Source organism: Desmodus rotundus, chromosome 8 (genome assembly GCF_022682495.2).
Source record: "Desmodus rotundus isolate HL8 chromosome 8, HLdesRot8A.1, whole genome shotgun sequence".
Classification (NCBI taxonomy): Eukaryota; Metazoa; Chordata; class Mammalia; order Chiroptera; family Phyllostomidae; genus Desmodus; species Desmodus rotundus.
The window spans coordinates 35,259,721-35,282,435 of record NC_071394.1 but is presented as its reverse complement, the minus strand read 5'-3'; the positions used below and the strand labels follow the sequence as shown (position 1 = coordinate 35,282,435).

The 22,715-nt window shown below is 36.4% G+C and overlaps 1 protein-coding gene and 1 pseudogene across 2 annotated transcripts in view; one reads left to right on the top strand and one right to left on the bottom strand.

Moving 5' to 3' along the window:
* NCOA2 (nuclear receptor coactivator 2) overlaps positions 1-22,715 on the bottom strand; it is a 287,290-nt gene that overhangs the window by 164,246 nt on the left and 100,329 nt on the right. For both annotated transcript variants that reach the window (XM_053929705.1, XM_053929700.1), the window contains exon 2: positions 14,474-14,530. The gene's annotated coding sequence lies outside the window, so the exon portion shown is untranslated. The remainder of the gene's footprint in view (positions 1-14,473; positions 14,531-22,715) is intronic.
* Positions 788-4,862, top strand: LOC112315707 (beta-1,3-N-acetylglucosaminyltransferase manic fringe pseudogene; annotated as a pseudogene).

Sequence of the window (22,715 nt, the reverse complement as noted above, 5' to 3'; positions counted from 1 at the left end):
AGGAAACTCTTTACCCCACTGGATTTTCTTGGATGGGCAGCAAAAGTAACCACGCTAAACAGAATCAGAGGCCTCAGAGAAAAGAGAAACGTGGCCTCTGTCCCAGTGTCCTGCCTTAACACCATGGTCAAAGCTCAGGACTGAGTGGCTTGACATGGGGCTATGTGCCACAGCTACTCACAGTATCTGTCCTAAAAAAGCATTAGGCTTTAGAATCTCTGGTTCTTACACCTGCAAAATAAAGATTATACAATAAAACTACTATCAATCAGAATGTTTGTGAGATGACAAGTTATGTTACCCCACTACCACTACCAAATTTGGCTCACTAATCAAAGCTCTCCTAAAACTGTGTGACCATAATCTCCTATTTTAGTAAATATAACATTCTACAGATAATTTTGTCTTTACTATTTAAGATCATACAGTCCTTAGGACTATCATTCTGAATATTTGATACCAGTATGAAATGATGGAACTTTACAGAAAGTAGGTGATACTACAGAATGTCTACTAATCCCATCCAATGATTAAGTGTGTACACACATATGTTCTAACTTCATTTCAGGAGTTTCTATTTAACATCAATACAAAGGGAAAATATTATTTAATTCAGCATCTCAGTATGGGGATCATGTTAATCCAATTTCCTTATATCCAACTAGGTGCACACAGATTGAAAATAAAGATTAATGAAGGTATATTACCATGCACTTATCGATTACCACAGAAACACTTGTCCAGAAAGGACTACATGGGTGACAGCATAACTACTCTGGATCCCATCTTTACTACTGAGTAGTTACATGAAATTAGGCAGGTCACTGATTTTGTTTTCTTCCCATATATGTAAAACTTTCCTCTCATAAATTCCTGGTTTCTTTCAATATCACTAGTAACAGTGCCAGCTCGTACTTCTGGGTCTGGTATAGTAATAAACCCAAGTGATGGGATTAGCCTCTGGTGTACAGTGACTATCCAGAGCGATCCAGCACCCCCCTTTTCTGATGCACTCACTGTGTGTGAGCGTGCATGCTTGTTTGCATGTGAACAATGATTACTGGGTTGTTACTCAGGAAAGCAGTTTTGCCTCTACCCTCTGGCGATTTAAGTTAAGACAGTTAATACACAAAATGAATGAGAAATAGCAGGAGAAAGAAAGAAGAGCAGAGTATATGGCCTGGACAATAGGTGTAGCTTGTCTGAGTTGCTGACCTGAAATTTCCAGAAATGTAATTCAACATGGACTAGGAACAGGAATTGGAAATGAGGACTAGAAAGAAGCAGATGATGAGGAAAAGGAGAAGAATGAGGAAGATAAAAGCTAATTTTTAAAAACAATGTTCCAAGTGATAAGCATTGTTCTAAGTGCTTTATATGAATTATCTCAATACAAGAAAACTACATACTAGAAAAAGAACAGATGTCACAGGAAGGTAGGGAAGTGGAATTTGAAGTGGAAGAATAGATTAGACTCACACTGGTATCAAGAATAAAGGGGCTATTAGGTGGGCTAATTTAGATGTTCAGTAGAACTGGACCTTTTCTATTCTTTCTCTCCAATGTTATTGCAACTTCTTATAGAAAGACATTGCTCTTATAATATCCTTACAATTGTAATCATTTTTATATTAATTTATAAGTGATCAAGCTTAATCACTTTTTATACCTCTTCAACTAAAGGTGTTTGTTCTTCAGTTAGAGAATATACCAGATACAATTTCTTAAACTCTGGTAGGTAAATTAAAATTGTTAAGAATTTACTTAGTGCTTGGTATAAAGCCATGCATTATGGGTTACTCCCTACCATTTAGAAGGGAGATGCACAATCTAGTTGGAATACATTTGGAATATATAGCAGGCACCAGTAACAGCCCCCATTCTTAAGACATTTTGAGCTAAGAATGTTAACCAGCAGTTATTTTTCTGTCTTTGTGGCACGTGGATCTCATCAACAACAACAAAAAATCCCTTATTTCTGTATTTCATTTCTAGCTATTCCTGTTTTAATGATCTAGAACACACAACGGGGTTGTACATTGCATAGCAATAAAACCCAAAGTCTAGAGTGTCAAGAAATGGACAGTAGTAGGCACAGTACACACTTTCCACATTGTCTACCTACTGCAATGCATTCTTTTATATTCGTTAATACACTACTTTGTACTCCCATTTATGTAATTTAATGTTTACCTGCCATTCCTCTTACTACCTTGTGAGATATGGGTAGTGTTGCTTCTGTATACCTTAAACATCCCTGCTTTACTGTGTGCACAGTAACTGCACCCAAATGAATGTAGACTAAATTGAAAAAGACTGTCAGCCGAATGGAGAATGAACAAGAAAATCGAGGTTTTCACCTAATCTAGACGTGCCATTTGCATCACAAGAGGAAGCCCTATGTTGTACCAGAAAGAGAAGAGATTTGGGAAATATATAGTCCCAGGTTCAAATTCAAGAGCTGCCCACTTCTCTACATGACTGATTATTCTCTATGAGCCTCAGTGTTTTCATCTATAAGAGGGGATAATTTCTGTCTCCCAAGCTGACATTAAGAGTTTGATGAAATAAAATGTATATTAAAGACAAGCAGAATGTAGGTATGTAAAACGAGCTTCCTTCTTAAATCTCCTTTATATTTTGATTCATAAAAATATTTCCACTCTTGAGTTTAAAAGAATGTCATCAAGAGCAGGCGGAGGGCTGGTGGAGGCAGAGGTGGAGGGGCGGCAATGGCTTGGCCTCTGGGGCCAGAGAACCAATTCCCACCTCTCCCCTCCTTGCCTATCCAATGCCTGCCAGACTTTTGCCTTCACTGGGGCCCCTCCCTGCCTGACCAGCCTCCCCTCCTGCGGGACTGAGTTGTCTGGAGTCCCAGGATCAGTGCAGGAGCCCTCCTCGCTTCTGTGCATGGGACTCCTCTGCCTTTGGTACCACTTGGGCCTGTCACCGAAGAGCTGAGCCCACCATGCTCCTGGCCCCCTGAGCTGCAGCTACATGATGTCTTCATTGTAACCAAGATGACCTGCACCTTCCACTACTCTCACCTGGAGCTTCTGCTCCACGTGTGGATCTCCAGGACCAGGGAACAGACATTTGTCTTCACTGACAGCCCAGTGAAGGCCCCACCTTGTGGTCACCAACTGCTCTGTGAGACACAGCCACCCAGCCCTGTCCTACAAGATGTCTGCTAAATTTGATGCCTTCTTGGCCAGCAGGCTGAGGTTCTGCCACATGGACAACAGCAGCTAAGTAAAACACAAGGGCACTGCTGAAGCTGCTAAAAGCCTTCCACGGACCCTTCATATCTACATAGCCCATATCTGCAGCCTGAACTGGCCCAGCCTGAACTGACCCATCCACACTTCTGAGCCACAGCCCCACAATCACACGAGGCTGGTGCAGTTCTGGTTCACCACAGGGGTGCTGGCTTCAGCATCGACCACAATCTGGCTTTGAAGATGGCCCGATGGGCCACTGGCTCTGCTTTGTGGACACATCTGCACTCATCTGTCTCCCTGATGACTGTACTGTGGGCTACATAATTGAGTGCATACTGGATGGCCACCTGTAGCTACTGGGGGCTGTCCAGCTCCTGGACCAGGTCACCCTCAGCTACCCAACTTTGAGGGGATGCTCAATGTTATTAAGTTACAGAGCCCCTTCTCTCCTGAGAAGGACCCCTCCACATTTTACTCCCTACACTGTCTCCTCTACCCAGAAACTCCCTGGTGCCCACAGCTGGTGGCCCAATGAACCCTGAACTACTGCACAACTGTTGGGCTGAGGCCTCTGGTTGTCCCTTACATCCCAAGGGGTGGATAATCCCTGGAAGGGTCCCAAGTAGTGGTCGAGCATAGGATTGGATGGTGACTAGTGGTGAAGGCATCCCAGACTCCTGGAAGGTGGGTTGGACAGCCCAGGGACCAGGTGAAGGCCAGAGGCCCCAGGGTTTGGCCCCATTGGGCCCTGGGTGGCTATATTGAACAGGGTGGGGGCCATGGAGTTCAGGAGTCCTAACTCTGCAGAGCATTACATGGGCCCCTGGCTGGGATGTGGCCCCCACCCTCAGCGCAGGTCTCTCAGTCATTCCCCTGGGGTCAAGCACTGGGACACCCACTCCTGGATTCCTTGGCTAGATCCTCAACCTCTGAGAGGACACAGGTGGAAAAGTGGCCGAATGCAGGGTCTGTGGCTGATACTGTTGTTACTGACCAGTCTCCAGCTCCTTGCTCCCCACCCCTTGCTGATAGAATACAATTTTATTTGGAGTATTAGCCTGCTACAAACAGTATCAGCCTGACATCAGATGATGGATCACAATGGGTCCCAGCCAACCTTGATGATTCTTTTGCTCACTTTCTCAGCTTCCTGTGCTGGTAGGAGCTACCACGTGCCCCAGCTCTGCCTGTAGTCAGAGCTCTGTCTGTTTGTGTGAACTAATAAGCAAAGCCAATACAGAGGATTCTGGGGAAAGTTTTGCAGCCCTATACTCTATCTTCCTGCTGTGAATGTGGGTGTGATGTCTGGATTTGGGGCAGCTATCTTGCTGCCATAAAGGAAAGGCCAAGATAATCACTCACATCTGCTTTGGCTAGCATCTGATTCTGTAAGAAAATTAAACCCTTATTTGTTCAAGCCTATAAATAAATAAATAAATATCATCAAGCCATACTAGGGGATATATAAAACAAACTCTTTAAGAGATTTAATGACCATGGGTTACAATATGAAGACTCAAAAGTTTTAGAGCTAGATTTAACCAGTGATGTAAGAAATAGCATGAATTATTAAAAGCTGAAAGCATTATTTCATAGTATTAATTAAATCATAGCTTTAATATATATTATATATACTCTTATATATATATATGCTTTAAAATATTTTTTAAAAAGAAAAAAGGGAAATGGCAGCTACCAATGAAGTAAATTTAAGGTGATAAGTAATTAAAACCTCTTTTGGTATTTATGGTGCATAACATTAATTATATCACCAAAAGGTCATAAGCAACTAAATCACTATGTACTGATGCTACTGACCAGCTATAATTTCCCCTATGCATAAAAAAGTGAAAAAAATCTGAGAGGGAGGGTGGCCTAATTTTTTAATATTGTATAAAATGTAAATGCAGTGTCTATTAATTTAGGTCATGACTATCTGAACTAAAATGTAGTCAACATGGGATAAATTTTACCTCAATATAAATTAAGCCTTTTTAAAAGTAATTGAAAGGATTCTCAGTCACTCTCAGAAATATAAAAATATAATTTTTTTCTAAATAAAAACTGAAATTTGCTTTTGAATTGAGTATTTTCTTTGTGTGAAAGTGTCATAGGATTTCTTATTATGGGAATTTCAGGAAATTTGTTTTAAAGATTTTTTTAATTGAGTAAAACTTCCTGAAGTTATTTTTTAAAAAGAGGAACATGAAAAAGAAAGTGGGTTAGCCCCCTTCCTTTCCATCCTTCACAACAGCATAAACAATGTTAATGGAACATCTAAACATAAATCCCATTGAATGAATTATCCATGTAACCTCATTTGAAGCCAGAAACAGCTTACCATCATTTTGGTGACCTTCATTTTCCTTTATTAATTAATCAGTCAGGCAGTCACTTCTGATATGATACACAATTGAGCAAGTTAATGGGCTTTCAGTTTTGCTGGTAGCCACAACGAGAAGGGCCAGCAGACCGTCACTGGGAGGGAGGAGGCAGCAAGCTCAATACTGAGCCTTGTCAGATCCTTAGCCACACTTAGAAGGGTAGCTTGAAACTTTATTTTTATATTATTAAATTTAAGAGGGGGAGGCTTTGATGGCCTGGTTTTAGGAGAATAAACTTTGATGGGCAAAACACTACCAATGACAAACTAGGTCTGAATCCCAACTGTGCCTCCAACTAGCAAATTAAATGAGGTGCAAATCACTGGGCAAGCCGTTGAACCTCTCAGTGCTCTCCCTGCCCCATTTCTAAAATGAGATCATGATAGCAGCTACTTAATAGGGTTTTTTTCTTTTTTTGAGGGTTATGTATATTATTATGAGAAAAAGCTTAGAACACTACCAGGTGAGGACAATATACATGCTAGCAATTATAAATGACCTTTCACTTCCAAGAACTTTCTGTTCCACTTGTACTATGATTGAAATAGGATCTCTGTTGTTAATACTTGGTTCTACATTCACGTTTCTGTACTGAAACCACACTGATGATTGGCCTATAACTATGAAATGCAATCAATGTAAGTAAATAGTACATGTAATTAAATAGGTGACTTAAACATACAACGGTGAGGAAAGTAGGTTTATGGCTGTATGTGAAACAGAGTTTATTCTTGTATTGTTTATTAATTGTTGTATTTTTTATTTGCATTACTACTGTAAACCTACTTTTGCCAAGCCCTGTATATGTCTTAATTCATGTTCATGCCCTATTTTCTAACTATCTGGGATCCCATTATGATTATCAATCTCTGGTAATGTAGTAATGTTATTATAAATGAAACAAATTTATATATTTAATGACATATTGACACAGAAAGTTCTACATATACATATGGGTAGCTGTAATGTTAAAAATGTTCTGTGAATAAAACAAAAACCAAAACATTAACTGACATGTTGCTCTATATAATGAAAAAAATTTAATGACATAGGATGCTTCTAACTCAATTTCCTTCACATCCTTGATTTACAACTTTTGAGCACTTTCTTCTGACAAAGCTCATTTTGTAGTATCCGACAGGATCAGTTCATCAAAACTTTCCTTTTCTGAGTTCAGGATCATTTTTCCCTCTTAACTAGGAAGGAGGCGGCACAAAATGTCTTGGCAACTGTTAAAGATCCAATTAAAAGCAGATGAGTTGAAAGACACAAAAGTTCTATTTCACTATATACATTATGGCCCAGTATACAAAATTTGAATGCTTTGAAAATAAAAAGTGGTTTATTCTCGACTTCAAATCAAAGAGAATTTAGATACCATCAGAACTCACTTCACATTCTGACACAAAGAATTTATTCAGAGTTTGAAGTGATGCAACACACATAAAGGCCAAGAACCATGCCTTGCCAAAAGTAATAGTAAATGTTCATTTTTCCTTTACTTTCTCTACCCCTCAAGCTAACCTACATTTGTCTCTGCTTTAAAGCACTGTGAAAACTTTAACTACCTCATGAAACCTCATTGTGGCATATGAACAAATGATCAAGTATGTTACTTTCTCAATCAGCTCTTGAAACTTAGCAGGTAATAGGATCCTTAGTCAACAGAGACCTTGGTAAATATAATGATTTAATTAAAAGGAACACCAAAGTAAAAATAGCACAATAAGCCAAGATATCACATTTATCAGAATAAATAAATGTCTCTTGTTTTCTACCCTAAAATGAGAAAGGCTCAAGAAGTGCATGGCTCCTGATGGGGCAGCCTGAGACCCCAGAGGGACTCAAGGACAGCCACCACAGTAGACTGTGTGTGGGGACTGTAGCAAGCCCTACACGCAGCATTTGGCTCTGGGGTTGAAAGGCTTTAGTGACAAGCCACTGTGGTGTGAAAGGAGAAGGGTTGTTGTTTTAAATTTTTTCTTTTAAAAATAAGGAAGAAAAAATAAGACATAAAATAGATAAATATAGTGAGCACATATTATGGTTTAAAGCAATATATATTGGTATTTAGAATATGTTAAAATAAAAATAAATTTAAAAGACAAGAGCAGTATTTTACAAAAGGCCATCATTTTATATCTTCAAAAGATACTTTAAAGAGAACGTCTGAACCTGACCTTGACACATAATATAAACATGTCAGTGAACAAGTTCAAAGAAGTAATAACTTATGTGTTAGACAATAAAGATTTTATGAAACTTTGTGGATATTTTGAACCAGTAGCAACATTAAACTCCTAACTTCTACATTAGAGAAAATGTAAATGTTCCAAGCATCTAGTTTCAAAGAAAATCTAAAATCTAGATTCCACTAGGTTAATAAAACAAAATATGTTATTGCATATTGATAAGACTCATGAAACCAGCCTAATCTGTTTCATTTAAGTCAAAGAAAATTTACATTCTATTCTATTCAAATGTAATAAATAGCATGAGTAACCACCATATGGTTCTCAAAATACATTAGTTGAAAACTATCTTCTATTTCCACACTCTATCTTATAACCAAGGACATAGAGGTTGTTTTCTGGACTGTGATAAAACTACCATATAAAAGGAAGAATTAGAAATCTAGATCAAATAGCATTTTTTTAATGACAAAGAATTGAAAGAAACTGAAAGATCACCTGTTTCCTTTGGCCCCTGCTCTGTCTGTTCTAATTTAAGCCACCAGTTCAATAATTATGACACAGTTGTTTCTTTTATAGTTTAGGTAAAGACAGAAGTCTCAGTACTCATCAAGGTACTGGCAGGTCTTTTACAAGCTTCCCCACACCGCCTTCCACTGAAGTTCAGGCTGGCCTACCACTCTCTTGTGTTTTCAGTCCTTTTTACTTCTCAAGGAGGTATAATAAAACTCCGCTCCAAATCTCTGCTATGGATAGGCAACAGATTTTCAGTCCTTTGGCTGAGGCCAGGAAATTTCAAGCGTATGATTTCAACTTATGAAATTTATGTCACTGGCACCAAAAGGCCAAAACTGTTGGCTTAAAGAAAACAAAGTTCTCAAATTAATGAACTCCAAATCAATTCAGTATTTTTTGAATATTTCAAAAAGTAGTAAAGGGAAACAATTCTATAGACTATGGCACCAAAAAAAATCAACCTTGTATGGAGACGTATACTTAAGAGATCCTCCAAAATTGGACTACATACATTTATAGTATTATGGTTAAATTTCATGTGGCCATTATTAAATGCTACATACTTCTTACTCTCTGTTTGCCCTTTTTGGATAGGAAGGTAGAAGTGTAGCTGTGACTAGGCCAAAAAACACATTTCCATTGATTGTAGACACCCATGAATCATTCATGAAGCAGCAAACTCTGCTTAGACAACCTAATGCATGGAATTAGGTTCAAGTCACAATTTGCAAAATTTATTGTTAATGTCTCTGGTTTTCTCCCATTTTTCTGTGTCCCAAGCAAGCAATAGAAGTCGCAAGGGAACCATCTACACCCTAATGCCAAAGAATGGCAGGAAAAAAAAAAAACCCTACTTAATTAATTTTATAGATATGAACAATTTTACAAATAAATGCTTAATTTATCCCTTACAACTACATGTTGTAAAACTACTGGAGACTGACATATATGATTTGAGCTTCAAAAGTAAACTCTGAGCTGTTTAATGGAAGCAGCCTGATTTTATTTGCTGTTTTAACTTTAAGGGGATTCTAGCAAGGTCAACAGACTCAAATTCAACACCTGCCTAGAAAATAACATTTATCTGTCACTTTCCTTCCAAAGTGAAAATGAATGGGCATGGTGAAAAACCCTACTAACTGACTCCAAATCAAATGCCATATACGGGGTCCAGCACAAATAACACCCCATTTTTATTACATAATCTTTTATTACAATATCACAAGCATGTAATTCTGTAACATAACAATATCACACTCAAGCACACAATATGACATTTTAGGCAAAATGCTCAAATTAAAACTATAAGTTATTACACCCATATTATTACCCTAGCAACCACACAGAAGCAGGCCTTACTCCTGTCGGACCTTGTATTTCTAAAGTTACTATGGTAGCACTTACATGAAATTCTGCTTAGCAGAGACCTTCTCCTTAAAGCTAACAACTCTAATATCCAGATGAGTAGAATATACAAGTTTTGATTGGAATCTAAAGGCCACTAACAAGAAAGCAGAAGAACACAAATTTTCTTAATCTTCAAACCACTTCCCCCACTCCCATGCACACACACATCTGCCCCACAGTGCAGAAAGCAGCGCTGAGAAATCAGAGCCAACTCTGTCGTAGAGTCTGACTCCATTGCTACCCGCCTCTAAGACATGCTAACTCAAAGGATCTATACAACATAATAGACTGGTAATACTTTTTATTTTAATTATTTCCAAAGAGTATCAGCTATGCCAACAAAGAAATCACACTTAGAAACTTTTAATTAAAGAAACAAATGGTGTTCCACGGTAAAATAGTTCTCAACTTAAACTCAACTCTTATAATCCAAGAAGCATCCTTATAATTTTATTTTAAAATGTTTTTTATTGCCGTCTGAAATTCTAAATTTTGCTGTTCTAGGTTTGGATTAACAAAAAACCTCAGGTTCTCTCATATTTCTGGTATATGTTTCAGCAAGGCACTGTGCTTACTAACATCACTTTGCCCATCTGTACATACAGAAACAGCACGGCCACCACTCCAAATGAAGACTGCCTGGATTCCATGACTGCCTGAACCTCACTAAGCACAACAAACCTATTTCATGAGGTGTGTGTACTTTACTCTGAAAACACTATTAACACCATACAAGCAAACATGTACTTACAACAGACAGGTTTTGTTGTTGTAGGAACAGACGTATAGTTCAGAAATCAATGCTTAGTTTTTTCTTTAAAATTGAGAAAGCCAAAATTCAATGTAAAAACATTCAACAAGGAAATACAGAGTAAAACTTGCACTGATACTCCTTCTAGTTTAATAATTCTTGGTAATTATTCTGTATATTCCCCACAACCTTTAGAATAGGCTAACACAATATAATTAATAAATATTTCCAAAAGGAAGGAAAGTCAAAGAAGGGATGACCTGAAGGTGAAGGGAAGGAACAAAGAGAGAAAGGAGGGTTAATGGTGCCAAATGTATTTAGTTTTATGTTAAAAACGAAGCCAATCTGTTTACAGTAATGTGTGCATTAAAAAAGGGAGAAAAGTAGAATAGCAGAAGTGCTTTTAAAACTATCCTGGCATACAAATAGTTTCCTACTGATGGCTTTCTGTCAGTAACATCCATTGGAAGATAATTTCAACAGACCGGGAAGCTTCTTTTATTCTGAGTTCAGCAGTCCATCTACACTCTAAGAGCAGAGCAGTCTACCCAGGGGGACTAGGATGAGGATTCTAGTTTAAATAGTTAAATAACTGAGGGCATTTTGTCAACTGTCAAATATTTATTTCCCCCAATCACAGCCTATCATGCTGACATTTGAAATAAATTACAAGAGAAGTAGCGATACAATTAAAATGTCACCAGATTTTGCCTAAAGCGAAAGATACATATTTAAATATTCTCAATTGTTATTTAGATGAACACTGATTTTCAGTGGACAGTGCTCAAAGCCTCAGATCTGTGGCTCCAATCCAGCTGCCCTCCACCGTGAGCATTGGTGAACCTCTCAGGTAAATCAGGTCATCTATCTAATCACAAAAGCTCCTCCTATCAGTGAGCAAGGGAATTCTAAATACAACCAATGTTCACATCAAACGTGCCTTCAACCACGTCATACCCAATATGGACATAAATTCTTTTGTCTTAATATGATTCATATAATTTTTGGTATTTAGTATATAACAGCAAAAATATGATTTTTGGTATTTAGTATCACAAAAAGTATATTATGCTCTGTTGTACTTTGGAGAACTACTCTCTGCATCTGTGAACGCTGAAGAGTTGGACTCTACCTAGTATGTATGAACAATTCTTCCCCTACCCTGTCTTCCCACCCCAAGTTTTCCAGTATACAGAAAGTGAACTTATAAATAAATCCAAAGTCTATATGAATCCACAGTGAGTTCAGTTTTCCATAGTGCAGGGAAAAATCACATTTCAAGGATATATTGTCAAGCAGATTTACCCAACGCTTGCTTCTGTTTTGACTATCAATGCTAAGAAAAGTTTAAAGTTTATTGGCTAACTTTAAAAATGCTTAAAATGTGAGACTGGAATGGAAATACTGATGTAGCTATAGATTAAGAAGCATGGTCTGGTCTGTTAAATAAAATTTTTCTTTTTAATTCAAACCACAGAAGTCCCTTCCCATATACTCAAATCTGGAATTCACATTTACACTCATAGATGTAATCCTTTTGGAAAGTGTAAGGAAATATAATTAATCATATTTTCAAATCAGAATTTTAAGATGTATTCAACAATGCTGTCTTCAAGAACACTTTGTCCACAATGTTATACTGTTAAAACTCAAAACAGTTTTATGTAGTATGTCCTCTTCAGCCTTGAAAATAAACTACATATAGAAAGTTGAAGTTCTCTTTGAGCCAACTCTGCTCTACATCAAAGCAATGTCACTTTGTTCTAAAATAATTAAAAAATTTCGCCTAATATAAATTACTACACATTCCAAGATAAGAGCTCTTAAGTAATTCCATAGTCACTGTATTTTGCACAATCTATTTTCTGTAGGAAGAGTCTAGCAAAGCACAGATGTCACTGTAACGTAAAATTTCTAATATTGCAAGTGATAAAGAATACTGATTCATGGAGTGCCACATTTACAATGGAAAAAGGAAGAATGCTGATTCATGGTGTGCCACGTTTACAATGGAAAAAGGAAGAATGCTGATTCATGGTGTGCCACGTTTACAATGGAAAAAGGAAGAATGCTGATTCATGGTGTGCCATGTTTACAATGGGAAAAGAAATCCAGTGGCTTTCCCCATGGGCCTGCCCCTCAAAAAGTGAGGATGACATCAAAGTGCAGAGTGGAAGTTTATATTGTGTGGATTGTCATAAAATTTTAAATGAGTCCTCATGTTTCATAACTTAAAATAAAGGGTAAAAAGTTGAAAACCGCTAATGAAACAAGCAAAATTAATGTTTGACTTTTAAATTAATTTTGAAGTCCTCAAATACAAATATGATATCCCTACATGACACTTATTGCCACAAAAAAAATGCTTATATTCAGGGCTATTTAGGTGGAAATGGAGCTCAGGGGTTCAGATCAAAGTCTTTGGAGTGGCAAACCGCCACTTACTTGATATGACCTGGGAAAAGTCACTTAACCTCTCTAAGCTTCAATTTCCTTATCTGCTACTCTGAAGAGAACTGAAAAGCACTTCTGTGATACCTGGCACACAGTAAGTCACAGTTGCTGTTACTCATATTAACAAAGCAATCTCTGCAAATTGTACTCGGAAACTAAGTGTGAATGGGAAATGGCTGTATAATTCCAAAATTTTACTTAAAAAAAAAAAAAAAACGTAAAGGTCAGATTTAGTTCTTTCTATAAATGATAAAATTGTGGTGGCAGAGGGAGAGACCAATGACTAAAGAAAGCAAGAAATCGAAAAACAAAACATAGAAGAAAATAAGAGACGAGCCCAATATCCTGGATCACGTAGAGGAAACTGCCAAGGGCACAAGGAAAAGCATGGTCAGCTCTCTCCTATAGTTACCTCTGATAAGGCACTCAAACATTAATATAAAGGACAGAAAAATTTCCCAAAGTAGAAACCAAAACTAAAAAGTTATAATTTATATCCAATACCATGTAGTGGGAATATTTTATCTTATTTGGTTTTCAGAGATTAAAACTGGACAATTTTCAAACTCACTTTGTTCCTTTTAAAGTTATCACAAAACATACCTAATATGGTAGCATAATTAAGTAAAAAGTTGAGAAGCTCCTATACTGGCTTCAGGCTTGTCCCTTACTTCACCATAAGAACCTTCATGGGTAGTGACAAAATAAATACAAAATTTAAAGCATTTCCCTCTGAAATCTACCCTGATTAAGCATATTGAGTACATAAAATATACAACAAGGTAATTTCTCTTAACATTTGAAAGTTAAATACTTTAAGTATCTGATGCAAATTAATTTCATATTTAGAAATAAGTATAAGGAACTATTTCTGGTTTGTATTTATGGGTGCAGAGCTCAGTGACTCCGAATATGAAAAAATTCTTAATATTTATTACCCCATAATTACTTTAACAAACATTTATTCAGTCTTTCCTATACACTAGGCACTATCCTCAGGGTTAGGGATACATTTTTAACTAGAAAAAAATGGTCCCAATGTTTAAGGAGCTTATATTCTAGTAGGGGAGACTATAAATGATAAAATGCTGTGACCAAAAAAATCAGGGTTGTGTGATAAGGAGTGATTGGGAAGCTATTTCAGACTGGTTGGACTAGAAAAGCCTGCTCATCAAATTTAAAACATCTAACTTCATAAAACTAAAATTTGCTGCCAAAATCTATAGCAGCTATTCTTTTATTTACGTATAAATATAATACAAATATTTTATCAGGCTATGAACTGTATATGTAATCTTCCCAAATGTATACACAGTAAGCACCAATAAATAGATATGGTAATTTTACTTTCAAATGTCATTTTAACACATACATAGACTTTTCATAAAACAGAAATGTAGATATTATTTTTATAACAAATGTTATTTAATATTTTCACATTCATTTTATTTACCTATTTTCACTAAACTATAAAGAGAATAATTTTTAACTATTTGATTTTACTTAACCATCACAATATTCCAAAAGAAAGGCTTAATTTTAACTCACCTGTGTCTGTATACAGTGCAGAAGATCTATAAATCTGTGGCCAAACCCAAGAGAAATCTGGAATATAAACAAACAAACATGAATAAAAAATGCAGAATCCTGTTAAGACTCATTAGAGTAGATGTCATTTTTACAACCAACATACTCGTGTAAGTAACACTCATTAATACAAGATGGAGGCGTAGGAAGATACACTTGCCTCCTCACACAACCAAAAGGACAACAACAAATTTAGAAACAAAAAATAACCAGAACTGCCAGAAAATCGAACTCTAGGGAAGTCTGACAACCAAGGAATTAAAGAAGAAACATTCAACCAGACCGGTAAGAGGGGCAGACAGGACAGTAATGGGGAGAAAAAAATGGGACAACTGTAATACAATAATCGATAAAATATATTTTAAAAAACAACAAAGTAATATTCATTAATAATATCTTTCCATTAAACTGCATGGTAAAAATAAAGATGTAGACTTGCTGCATTACTTCTATTTGTACAGGATTAATATAAAATATGTAAGGTCATACATAGTTCATTGTAAATTATAAGGTATGTACCCCACAAATTTTGGGAGCCCGCCATAACACTATACTTTCTTGTAGCTGCTTGACTCATCAGTAGCACTGAGTAGAAGCAGAGGAGGCTGGAGCTACCCATTTGCACCTGCACTGCTGGCACTAGCCCAGGGCGCAGCACACTGTAACACAACATGCAGTAAATGTTTGCTGAATAAAAAAAGTAAGTGAACATTACATGGTCGTGTTCATTTGCTCTAATTTACAGTTTACCTATAATTGAAAGGCTTGAAATTTCTGAAATAAAACTCTCTATCATAATTGTTTAAAGAAGGAAGTTCTAAAGTGAATGAATAATTTATCTTTTAAAAAATCTTGAGTAAAATGATATAAAAATGATGCTACATAACACATTCCTAACAATTTGCAAGAGCAGAAGTGGATAAAAAAAGGAAGCACATTTTCAATATTGAGGGTAACTGCTCACCAAGATTCATCTGGGTGTGTACCTTTGAGAAAAAAGAATTTAATAACAATGAAGCACTCTGTGGCATTTCCCCAGATCCACACAAGAGTCACTTCCACTGCACAAGTTTGTTTTCAAGATGTACAGTGAGAAATACAAACACAAAAAAATTGTGCTGAGTATATTTTATGTGTATTAATGTTCACTATTTTTGTGTATTTTATGGACCTAAGAAAAATGGTTTGATTGCTACAAGTAATAGTATGGCTTTTTTTAACCATTATGTGCTACTAGATTTAACAGTTGCAAGAAATGCTTTTACAGCTAAGCAACTAGATTTTTTATTGGCAGGTGACACCAATCAGTAACAAGACACTTCAATTATCAAACTTAAAACCGTATTAACTCTCTTAAGAGCCATTTACTCTTTAGAATAAATAGAACCTAATAGCAGAAAAAAACTAATGCTAATTTAATCCAAATTACCATTTTTCTAGGGCACTAGAAACATCTGATTTCATAAGCTAACAGATCTAGAAAGGGGAAAGAGAAAAAATTGCATTTTGATTTTTACCAGAACCTGATCAGCCTGGAGCTCATGGTAAGTAATGAAATGCAGCTAGGGTATTAGTCAGAGATGATTTATGAAAAACAAAAGAAAATCTGCATGCAAATAAGAAGTTATCACAGTAAGTAAAACGAATGGATTCTCCTCAAGTGGCAGTCAGTCAGCAGTGTGCAATAAAGTGTTATGTAACAGGAGCCATCAATTCCTTCCAGTACTGCTGGGGTAAATGTATTCATTATGCTGGCCTACTTAAGCCTATTATAATTCTATACTAACAACTAATTTGCTCAAGGACATCACACAGTGCAATATTCCAGAGTTAAAACTTGTGATATTAGGAATAATGATATTAAACTATTACTACTTCATCTATACTATTGAATGATTTTTTCTTAATATACTAATATGAGGAAAAAATACCAAATATCCATGCTAAAGAAATACAGGGTCCAGCACAAATAATGCCCCTTTTTTATTACAAAATCACAAGCATGCAATTCTGTAACATAACAGTGTCACACTCAAACACACCATATGACATTTTAGGTGAAATGTTCAAATTAAAACTGTAAATTATTACACACATATTATTACCCTACCCACCACACTCAAGTAGGCCTTCCTTCTGCTGGACCCTGTATATAGAAGAAACATGAAGATAAAAGACATATGAAGCTGTGGGTAATTTCCACAATATAATATAATATCTTGGTGTAATATTTTAAACAAGAATTAATAAAATAGTTCAACATAGAATTACAAATATTTTTTAAGTTACTAAGGGAAAATAATATTGATTAAAGCAGCAGCAACAGCTCTATAATAAACATCCCTCAGTCCATCAGTCCTGACAGTTTTCACAAAGCTCCTCCTGAATGTGTTTCAAGGGAGATACAGGGGACAGCCCTGGGCCTGGAGAGTGGCAGAAGGAAAGGGAGAGGGATGTGTGTCATCTTTTCCCCTTTAACTACTGCTACTATTCCCACTGTATGAACTAGAAAGATATGTACCTCCTCTCTGCAAAGTCACTGTCAGGAGGTAGCACTGAACAGTTGAAAGAACCTAGGGTTAAGCATCATCAGAAAGACCAGGTTTCAAATTCTGGCTTTATCATGTAAACACTGCTGCTATTAATATAGTATCATTAGCTGCAACTTAGGTAAGTGACATAGGAAATGTTACTGTAGGCTCATCTATAAAATGAGAATAATAATGTCCTCTTTGCAGTACCTTGAAAGTATCAAATGAGATAATCACATACAGAACCTGCTACATAGTAGGCTTTATAATTATGACCCCGCCAAGTATGATCCTATTAAATGTTGCTAGATAAAACAGGCAACTCAGTAAAGTGATAAAAAATAGAAGCTTCAGGCCTACCAACCTCATGTAGCACAGATTTTCCCTGCAATGTTCCTTTATCTGCCCATAAACATACAGAGACATACAAAAATAATGGAAATTTTTGAACCAGGCCTACTTTAAAACTGCATCAAAAGGTGAAAGATACTACCCAGTTGCAAGACTTACTATAAAGTTACAATCATCAAAACAATGGGGTTTGGGCATAAGAATAAACCACAGAAGAGAACAGAGTCCAGAAACAGGACTACAAATTTATATAAATTCATATTCAACAAGGATGGCAAGTTAATTCACTAGGGAAAAGACAGTCTTCAATAAATGGTACTTAAAACTTGTGATATAATACAAAAGGGGGTTGGGGGCATCTCAAACTTTACCTTGCACTCAATATGGATAGGATCATAGAGCTAAAACTGAAGAACTAAAACTACAAAGCTTGTAGAAGAAAGCACTTGATGAAAAATTATTGTCGATTAGGCAAAATTTTTTTAGATATAACACCATATGTATAAGATAAAAAAATAAACAGAAAAGGACCATAAAACAAAAAAAATAATAAATTGAACTCCATTAAAATTAAAATGTTCACTCTTCAAAAGATAATTTTAAAAATAAAAACACAAGTCACAGATTGGGAGAAAATACTGGCAAAATAATTATCTAATAAAGTACACATGCCTAGAATATATAAAGAGCTGATAAACGAATGTCTATTTAGAATATACAAAAGATCCTTACAACTCAATGATAAAGCAAATAATTCAACTTTTTAGAAGTTGGCAAAATATCTGAAGATACATATAGAAGATATACAGTGGGGAAAGTACACAAAGTACTAAACACCATTCATCATTAAGAGAATGGAAATTAAAACCAAAACAAAATATCCCAATAGTCAGTAAAATATCTGAAGTGAGGACAAGGATATGAAGAAACAAGACCCTTCACATCACATCCCTCACTGGCAGAAAAATATAATGGTACAGGCATTTTGGAAAACAGCTTGGAAGTTTCCATCCCATAACCTGACAATTTCACAGTAAGATGTGTTTTCATTTCTCTGGGGATAGATGACCCGACTCACACAAAGAATTGTAATGAATATTCCTAGCCAGTTTTGCTCAGAACAGCCCAAAACTGGAAACTCAAATGCCTATCAATTGGAGAATGTATTTTTTTAGAATACAGTATACTCATATCGTGGAATACCACCCAACAACAAAAAAATGGATTGCTGATATATCCAACAACATGAATGAACCGTAAAAATACCATGCTAAATAAAAGAAGCCAGACACCAAGATTACATATCGCATGACTCCATTTATTTTAATTTCTAGAAAAAGTAAAACCACACAGATAGCAAGACTGGGGGTGTCCTGAGTCAGAGAACGAAAGTGGGGACTGACTAGAATGGACACATAAGAACTGTTCTAAAACCGGATCACGGTGATGCTAAAGAAAGATGGATAAGAAACATCAGACATACACAACTATATCAATTTACTAAAACTCATCCTTATACACAGTTAAGATGGGTGCAGATATGGTTGCACCTTATGGTATACAATTATATTAATACCTCAATTTTTTAAATGCTAAAAAATGTTTAAATGAGATTTAAAATGTACCTCCGTGTTCCTGCTCTTTCTTCCTATGCGGTAGCTAAGATTACTGTGTGAGTAAAGGGATCTAAGCAATAAACACAGTTCTAGGAGCAAGTGGTTTTGCCAAGTGCAGCACCAACTAGCAAGGTTGTACAAATAACTCATTACTTTGAGGCAAAAAGTCAGAACCGAGCCTGTATCACACATAAAAAAGATTGCTGGCAGCATTAAAACTGTAAGTTGATGATTTTTTTAAAAGTAGGGGAGGGTTAGAAGGAAATGTGCTCAATATTTTATTTTTTAATTTTTGAAAAGGAATGGTTGGGAACAGAGCCATAGGAAGCAGAGTAAGCTGGGGCAAAAATGAAGCAACATCTGTAATAGTGGCTAAAAGAGCACTTCATGACTACTGGAATGAGAGGAGGGCCGTGTTTTGCTGTTTAGGTTTAATGCCACAGTCAACAATAACAACATCAGTAGCTATCATTACCTGATCAGTAGCTATCATTAACTGAATGCTTATTTTGTGAGAGCACTAGACAAGGGCTTTGTATATGTTAATTAATTTGATCTTCCTAACAGCCCATGAGGTAGGCACTGCTAATATCATCTCCATTTTGTAGATACAGAAACTTAACTAGTAAGTGAAGTGCTGTGTCCAAGATCACTGAGCCAACACAGTGGCAAAACCTGGATTCTAACCCTGAGTCTGATGGCAGAGTCCATGTATGCTCTTACCCACCAGGCTGCTGAGGAAGTTCACTGTTTTGATAATGCTATCCTTGTTATCAATTTGATTTGAAAAAGAGGATGGCAAAAAATGTCATCAACCTGAAAACTGCCTTCTGAAGGTTTTTGGTATGGTATGAACAAAAAGAGCAAAGAATATTCCCCACATCACCCACCCCTGGCTGACACTGTTACTGAATCTTAACGATATTTTCTTGCTAACACAAATGTAGCCTCACGATTTTCTCAAAGTTGCTGCCAATCAAAGGACGTATCACCAATACATCAATATATTTCATTTGAAATGAAATGAAAATGTATTTGTCAACTGGAACAATGCACGTGCTACTGGAAAGACATGACTAACCAAAGGGGAGCCCCCTGCAACTGCCACACTTCATGCACCAATGAAATCCAGTTACTGGTCATTTCGTTCTACAGCCAGCACCACCTCAGTCATCCAATCAGTCAAATAGGCTAGTAGGAATGAAGAGGACATGGGGAAAGGAAGAAAAAGCTGGAAGTACCATTCAAATTACTTGAGATCTTCCACAATTCCAGCCAAGCATATCTGAACATACACCCACCACAAGCACACACCCATAATGCATGATTAACAAAATCATTTATTTTTCAACTTTATGCTCAAAAGCACAAACACTCCCAAACAACTGACCATAAAATATACCTTTCACTCAGCACGTTTCAAGTCATGTAACATCAAAAGGAAAGTTATACTTTCAAAACTTAACTCTGAAAACTATTTCAAATTATTGAACAGGACATTATATTTTTATTTGATATATTTTACATAATATTAAAATGTCCTAATATAGTTTTCATATATTTTTAATAAAATATAGTATTAAAATCCCAATGTGATGTTGCAAAAGTCTTAATAGTGTACATAACATGTAAAGAATGTGCATAACATATACAAGGTAAAATTCTTCCTCAGTTATTAAGCTGATGCTGCTAAAAATAACATCTAGACCACAAACTGATTAACTTCTCCATATACTTCAGACAAACTTATGTTTCCTTTCTTTGTTTACAGGGCTCTACCTCCACTTCAGACAATGACTTTTAACTAATGAAACTTTTAACAAGTAATTTCTTATGCCAAAGCCTTTTTTAAGAGGATAAGCAGTATCATGTCAAGACCCCTTAAAATGACATGCCTGCCTGAACATTAGCTCTTATAACTTATGTATAAGCACTAATGAACTAACTAACCTTTTAATTATTCTTCCCAACTATTCATTCTGCCTATTACATATATAACTAAATTCACTCAGAGAAATCTTCAGATTTGAGTGCTAGATCTCCTAGGCATAAAGAATAGTGCTTAGTCACTTTTAAGATAAATAAAAGCTTACTCAGATCTTGCTATACCTGTCAGAGAAATCTTCAGTTTTCTAAAACTGGTGCTTAAAATTAACTGAAAGTCAATCTTAAGATATTCTGTTGTTATTTTAATTCAATTTAATAAAATGCTTCAAAAAGTACAATTAATCTCAAGTTAAACAAGTAGAATTTTAGCCTTATAACTTAATGTAGTAACTTTTCATCTATACTAAATGTAAAAACATTCCTAGGCCATAATTAAAATACATGAAAGAGGATTTGCCATCAGTTTAAAATTTCCTAATCCCTAGACAGGTACACATACACCATACCCATCAGATCTGCAGATCTCATATGACCATTCCTTTCAGTTTGGTCTTTCGCCTGCCATGGTCAGAACAAATACAATAAAGCAACTGTCATAAAACAGTAACTCTCCAAAGAACAGTATTCTTGCCCAAAGACAGAACTAGAAGAAAAATTAATCTCATATATGTAATTGCATGTCCAACGCTCAAATCTGGAAGAGGACTAAAGCTATTAAATTTGGAGTCACTAACCTGAAAATAGCATTTAAATTCATAGAAATAGTTAGGATCTCTTAGGGAGAAGTAATAAAGAATAAAGAGCTAGGAGTCTGGAACTAAGCCCTAAGGAACTCCTACATTTTAAAATTATGTAGAAAAGGAACTGGCCAGGAAGAAAGAGAAGAAATTACATAAGAGGCAGGAGTAGGGCCAGCAAACACAAGTATTACAGAATTTGGGAGAAGAGGGTGGTCAATATTGCTCAATGCTAAGAAAATGAAACAGTCTGTACTTGACTGACAAGCAGAAATTGCTGATGACATTCCCAAGAGTAGTTTTACTGGAATGATAAAGATATGAATTAGACTAGAGAAAGTTGAAGTGCTGACAAGTGAATAGAAAATAAGGATTTGGACACCCATCTTTGATTAAGAGGGCAACCTGCTGCTGCACTAGTGGGCTTTTTGCTCCTTTATTTTTATTGTTCACATTATTACTAATGTCCTTATCCCCCCAATCCCCCCAAGCCTTTGCCTGCCTTGACCCAGCCCCTACTCCCCCTTTTCCCTCCAGCCCACACTGTTGTCTGTGCTTATGGATTATGCATATATGTTCTTTGACTAATCCCTTCAATGTCTTTTTTCCAGTTCCACTCTCCCCTTCCCCTCTGACAGCTGTCAGTCTGTTCTGCGTGCCCATGCCTGTTTCTATTTGGTTTGTCAGTTTATTTTGTTCTATTAGATTCCACACACGAGATCTGTCCAGAAGGTATCCACCCATGTAATATGAAAAATAGAGACATTTACTGAAGATACAAGATACAAGAAACATTGTACATAGGCAATGATGCCTCAGTCACCTACACAGTAGGCACCTTAGGACCTCACATGGTTCTCCCAATCACCAACAGCTGTCCCAATACATTTTCCTGAAACTCATCAATAGTCTGAAATCTCTTCCCTTTCAAGTGATTTTTAGTTTTGGGAAAAGCCAGAAATTGCAGGGTGCCAAATCTGGGCTATGGCGGGGGGGAGGGGAGGGAGGCCTCTGAGTCACCTGGGCAATTTGATGTTTGACCAAAAAACTCTGCACAAGACTTGATACATGGGCAGGTGCA